General features: G+C 34.8%; 1 pseudogene; it reads right to left on the bottom strand.

Annotated features, from left to right (window-relative positions):
- Nucleotides 1–3,666, bottom strand: part of LOC106749674 — a 5,117-nt pseudogene extending 1,451 nt beyond the window's left edge.
- Nucleotides 3,667–7,027: the final 3,361 nt, after the last annotated feature.

Here is a 7,027-nt window from a genome sequence, read left to right as displayed (position 1 = left end):
CATATAGAAAGTTTAGACACCTGGCAACAACATAACCTTAAAATACTATTGACCCTGTATTAGCAGTATACATTTTTTTCGTTCGAAAATGTTGAGTTTTGTACCGAATAAGCGTCATTTGCGGGAAGTTTTGATTTATTTCTTTCATTTAAAGAAATCTGCTGCTGAGGCGCATCGGTCGCTTGTAGAAGTTTACGGTGATGCTGCTTTAAGTGAGAGAAGTTATCGTGAGTGGTTTCAAAAGTTTAAAAACGGCGAGTTTGACGTGGAAGATAAAGAACGCGAAGGAAGGCCAGTAAAGTTTGAAGACGCTGAGTTAGAGGCATTATTGGACCAAGACTCTTGCCAAACTCAAGAGCAGCTCGCAGAAAACTTGGGAGTGACTCAACAAGCGATTTCAAACCGTCTCAAGACCATTGGTATAGTACAAAAGCAAGGAAATTGGGTTTCGTATGAACTCAAATCCAGAGACGTCGAACGCCGTCTTTTCACGTGCAAACAACTTCTCCAAAGACAAAATCGGAAAGGTTTTTTGCATCAAATAGTGACGGGGGATGAAAAGTGGATCCACTGCGACAACCCAAAACGTAGGAAATCGTGGGGTAAGCCCGGCCATGCACCAACTTCAACGGCCAAACCGAATATTCATGGCAAGAAGCTAATGTTGTGCATCTAGTGGGATCAGCTCGAAGTAATCTATTACGAGCTACTCCAGCCTAACGAAACTATCACTGGAGAACGTTATCAACAGCAACTGATTGGAAGCTTTACAATGGGATGTCTTACCCCACCCGTAGTATTCACCAGATATTGCTCCTTCGGACTACCACTTGTTCCGGTCGATAGCTCACGTCCTGGTCGAACAGCACTTCACTACTTACGAAGAAGCCAAAAATTGGGTCGATTCATGGGTAGTCTCAAAAAATGAAGACTTTTTTCGACGTGGCATCCGAATGCTGCCAGAAAGATAGCAAAAAATAGTAGCTAGTGACGGACAATATTTTGAATAAAATGTAAAGTATATTTTTTTACAATAAATTGATAATTTTTATTAGGTGTACAACTTTGCTCTTGCCGTTTTTTTTTAATTTGAGGCTTTATTGTAAAAAAATGGAGATAAAGTTATGACTCAAAATATTGTCCATCACTGGCCACTACTTTCTCCCATCTTTTGGGCATTGCACGAATCCCGCGTCGAAAAAACTGGTCATCTTTTGAGGTAATCCACGAATCTATCCATTTTCCGACTTCTTCATAAGACTGGAAGTGTTGGTCAGCCAGGCCGTGTGCCATTGATCGGAACAAGTGATAATCCGAAGGTGCAACGTCTGGAGAGTACGGCGGATGGGGTAGGACTTCCCATTTCAACGTTTCTAAGTATGTCTTGACCACTTTTGCAACATGGGGTCGAGCATTGTCATGCTGCAAAATCACTTTCTCGTGTCTCTCGGCGTAGTGCGGCCGCTTGTCTTTCACTGCTCGGCTCAAACGCATCAATCGATACCGATCGCCTGTGATTGTTTCAGTTAGTTTTAATAGCTCGTAATGCACTACGCCGAGCAGATCCCACCAAATACAGAGCATTACCTTGGAGCCATTAATGTTCGGTTTGGCCGTCTATGTGGAAGCATGGCCGGGAACTCCCCATGATTTTCTGCGCTTGGGGTTATTGTAATGAACCCATTTTTCATCTCCAGTCACAATGCGATGCAGAAATCCTTTTCGTCCTTCCGCATCCTGTGAAAGGAAGGAACGTAACAACAGATAATTTTTTCACGAGTCTATCATTAGCCAAGAATTTATTTGCAATAAAAACTACCATTGTTGGAACAATTCGTGGAAACAAAAAAGAGTTGCCAAAGTTAGCCAAAGAAAGGAAAGATAAAATGGCTAGATTTTCAAGCAAATTGTACAAATCAAATTACACGACTCTTACAATGTATAAAAGTAAGCAAGAAAAAAAAGTACTTGTCCTAAGTTCCAAACATAAATCAATAGAAATAGAAAAAACAACAAACGTATACCGGAAACTATTACATTANTGTAGATGTGGCAGATCAGATGGCAAAGAAATACAGTGTAAAGTCGAAAAGTTGTAGGTGGCCACTTCAGGTATTTTTCAACATTTTGGACCTAGCTGGAATAAATGCCTGGGTTTTGTATGAAGAAACGACTTGTGAAAATATTTCGAGGCAGGAATTTTTATTCCAGTTAGCTTCAGAGCTCGGCGATACATATAAAAAATCTCAAGAAAAAATATTTTTACCAACAAGGTCTACAAATTCAGATTCGAAAAACTTGTCAAGAAAAATTTGTCAAATAAAATTTTGTAAGGATTATAAAACAACAAAAATCTATTCGAAGTGCGAAAAATATGTTTGCGGCAAATGTACATTTCAGATTAAAATAATTTGTAAACATTGTAAGGAAGCCGAATAAAGTATATACATGTAGTACAATAGTATATAAGTATGTATGTATGCATAACATTGCATATAAAAGTTTAATTTAATTTGTTTTTTTATATATAATTTNTTGTCAAATAAAATTTTGTAAGAATTATAAAACAACAAAAATCTGTTCGAAGTGCGAAAAATATGTTTGCGGCAAATGTACATTTCAGATTAAAATAATTTGTAAACATTGTAAGGAAGCCGAATAAAGTATATACATGTAGTACAATAGTATATAAGTATGTATGTATGCATAACATTGCATATAAAAGTTTAATTTAATTTGTTTTTTTATATATAATTTTAAATGTACAAAATATTTAGTTTGGTTTCTCATGTGGGAAACATGAAATTTTTGTTTTTTAGGTTTATAATTGAACTTATATAAAAATTAATTTGGACGAAATTTTATAAAAATTCTTCATTTTATTTACATTTAGCAATAAATCAACCATTATCTGCATTGAATACTAAAATCGATAACTTTTTTAATCACCGGTCAATTTGACCGAGCGCGGTAGGTAGGACACATGATAAATTTTTTTTGGAAAAGTGAAAAAATAACTAGAAGTACAGAGTGAAAAAAATATTATATGCATATTCTAAGAATTGTTATATAGTTCGATAACGGTATTATAACGTTTAAAGTGTGTACATTTTATAAAAGTTTGAAAACGGTCAATTTGACCGGCACTGGAAGGTTTAGTGTTAATAGATATTTTTAGAAAACACAATATATGTATTACTTGATATATTGTACTTATGAATTTTGAAAAAAAAAGTTATACATACACTTTTTACGTACGACATGCTGTGGTTTTGGTTGCTACTGTGGATGACGGTTTCTGGGAATTCCGATTATTTTACTTCGACTTGGAACAGATCTCCTATAGATACTAAAAAGAGAAACAAAATATCGATACTAAACAGAGAAACAAAATTCCACTAATATTTCTGTAGGTTTTCTCATTTAAATGTTACTTTTTATATCTCGTTTTATTTAAATGTCAATTTTTATATTTATATACGTTTTCATTTAAATGTTACTTTTCATATCTCACCTTTCTCTTCATTTTCTCGCTTTTTTCAGGATATCGTATCCGCTCGTTCAAGATGAAATATTTGTTACGAATTAACAGTAAATGTCCTACCTTTTTTTTAAGCATTTATGAAACAGTTGCAGACCGTTAATGATTTTCAGAAGTGACGTCATTTTTATGTATTAATTTCGCACTAATCCTTCGTGAGGATTTTCTTTTTATTTTATAATCTTGCGCAAATGCGGATAACTTAGTCCTAACTTTAATAGATACTAAAGGTACATCTTTACATCGTTAGGTTAGATGTTTAATCTATAAGTCTGTTTTTCTTCGCTACACTAAACTACACCTGCACCAGAACTGCACTGAACTGAGCTAAACCGCACTGGGACAGACTAGTACTGAATAGTTCAGTGCAAAAATGCAATGAAGAGTTCTGTTCGTTTTTGCTGCACCGCTAAAACGCCAGAGTGTAGTAAGCAATATGGCACATCACATGGAATTATTTGATTCTTCTGACGAAGAGAATTTTGTTGTAATACAACCACTATTACAACCCATTGTAGATGAAAACGATGAATGTAATATATAACTAAATATAGAAAATTATTAATAATTTATAATATTATATACCCTACCGATCATAACTTTAAATAAATGACTAAATATGAAATAAATATAAATATAAAATCATAAAGCTATCTTGACATCATAAATTCCTTGTGGTATGTTTGGACATTTCTGCTATGTATGTGTCTGTGTGATGGTATAATATTAACAACTTTTAAAAATGAAATAAATATGTTTCACACATTTCAATATAATGCAAACCACATACCTGATAAAGACTTTTCGTATAAATTTCCGTTACGCTTACATGCACTTCCAAGCTACACTTTCATGTATTGCACTGACCACATTACCTTCTGACTCAGTACAACTGTTCACTGAACTGCCTGCACTACATGCTGTTGCACTGCGAAAACAAACAGCGTTGTTGACGTCATGATAATGTCATTCTAGATAAAAAGAACGCTTTAGTATAAACTCCTTGCACTGGTGTGCACTAGTGCAGAAAATGTTTCGAAAAAAAAAACAGATTTTTTAGTACTACATAGAGTGTAGAGGCTCCTAAATGAAGAACAAGTTATGTGAGGTTGATCATGTGGAAAGGTCCCGTCAAAATATTATATTAAATTAGCCAATCACCTATGTGATTATCAACCAATGTATGTGGATCAATCAACTACAGGTTATCGGAGCTCGCCCGAATATGGCGGCTGGAATAGAGAGAGGTCACACATGCGTACGGAGAGTCAGCGAAATAAATTGAAAATAACCGTCATTCAGTGAATATTTATAAGATAGCACAGATATTCGTTTTTTTGCAGCGTATTGCGCAGATCTGGTGCGTGTTTAATGAGAAGATTGAACATCTTTCCCTCCAAATATGAGATCTGTTATGATCAAGATGAGAACAATATACTGACATAAAAAAGACCGACATTGTTTCTAAGGTTAGTATATTTATTTCGCTAAACACGAGAAACGTACGTCTTACGGTGTTATAGCATCTTCTTGTGATAAATTTTATATGTTTGTTTGGTAAAATATACAATAGAGGAAAACTCTAATTACTATTAGGTTGGTGCAAATGAAATGACCGTTTATAACTATAAAGTTGAAAGTTGTATTTTTCAAATTTAAAACTTACATAACTAATCAAAATAGCTTCCACCTACTTTAAAATACTTCTGCCAACGTGATCAAAATGCATCAATGCATTTTCTAAAAAATCTAGAGAACGTGAATCAATAAACGCCTTAAATGCATTTTTCACACTTCTTTCTTCATTGAAAATTTTGCCCACCAAAAACGCATCCAGATGTTTGAAAAGATGATAATCTATTGGTGAGATGTCTAGAGAATATGGAAGGTGAAGGAGAACTTCAACGTTCACTCGGTGAGTTTTTGAACGGTTTGTTTTGCAATGCGTGGTTTAGCGTTATCGTGCCACAACAATATGCTGTGTCTGTTGACCAATGCTGGCTGTGGAACGCACAGTTTTTGGTGCACGGTGGCAATTTCCTGACAGTATTTATCAGAATTTATAACCTCATTTTGTTTGGTAAATGCATAATGAACGACACCTTTGTTAGACTACCATACAGACACCATCATTTTCTTGGGGTGAAGATTCGATTTTGGAATGTATTTTGGAGCATCGTTCGTATTTAACCACTGCGCAGAACGTTGGTGATTGTCGTACAAAATACATTTTTCATCACAAGTCACAATCCTGTGTAAAATTCCATCTGTATTCTGTCGCAACCGCAAAGAAATGCAGATCTCCCAACATCTCAATTTGTCACTCTCTTTGATTTTATGGGGGACCCATTTATCCAACTTTCTCACTTTATATAACTTGTTTAAATATCGGATAGCAGTTGAATGATGAACGAATCTTTTGACAATCCTTCAGACTGTTAACCTTGGGTCTGTTTCAACCATCTCTTTCAAAATAATGTCATCAATGACGGAATGTGCGTGTCCGCTAGACAAATTATCGAAGTTTGTGTCCCCAGAACGAAATTTTTCAAATCAACGTCTCGTCGTTCTTTCATTTACAGTACCTTTACCAAATTCAGTATGAATGTTACGCGTTGCCTCGGCTGCAGTATGACTAAGTTTGAACTCGTATAAATAATTTATACAAATTTTTCTATTTTCCATCACAACATTAATGCAAACTTCTATGACTAACAGTACAATATAGAAATTAATTATTTGCGCTAAATTACATGTGGATCACGTACTTTTCACACAGTGAATATACGCCGTCCTCTGTTTGAAAGAAAAGTAATCTATATGGGCGTGATGTTCAAAACACTGAAAGTGGACATTTCATATGTACCAACCTAATAATATGACGAATAAAATTAAGGAGTTTTAATAATACCAATCCTGTTATATAAGTTGCATAAGTATTTAAGTTTTTAAGCATTTTCTCTTTTATCAAAACAGGTTAGAGTATCTCTGCATTTGTTGCAGACATCAGCCATGGACAAAGAAAACCTGGTTGCTGCGGGAAGAATGCTTAGATTAACAAACAAACAAATTAAGAAAATAAAGACTGAAAAGTAAGTTACTGTTACGACCTGGAAGATATAACTGATATGTTGGGAACCACACGGCGCATTTAACAGCGAGCCATCGTAATCTTATCCCTTTTACGAAAGCGCTTGCCCGATGTCCGTCTGCTTCCCAATCATATGTATAAAAAGAGAAATTCCTATTTTCCGAGGTTCCCAGGACGTAACAGCATACTCCTTAGACAAATGTTGAGGACGTCAACATTTGCTGGCAGAGTGTATTACGTTTAATACTTAAATTCTACTTATGTAATGGAGTAGTATGATATATACTAGGTGTATGCATAAGTTTTTTCCGGTTTTTTGGTAAAAAAAAAACATAATTTTCAAGGAAAATTAATTTTTATTTTATTCAAAATATTGACCATCGGCTTCTACACAT

Source organism: Dinoponera quadriceps, unplaced genomic scaffold, assembly GCF_001313825.1.
Source record: "Dinoponera quadriceps isolate SergipeBrazil2010 unplaced genomic scaffold, ASM131382v1 scaffold4263, whole genome shotgun sequence".
NCBI classification, from domain to species: domain Eukaryota; kingdom Metazoa; phylum Arthropoda; class Insecta; order Hymenoptera; family Formicidae; genus Dinoponera; species Dinoponera quadriceps.
Note: the sequence above shows the minus strand (reverse complement) of the source record. Positions and strands in the feature narration are given on the sequence as shown.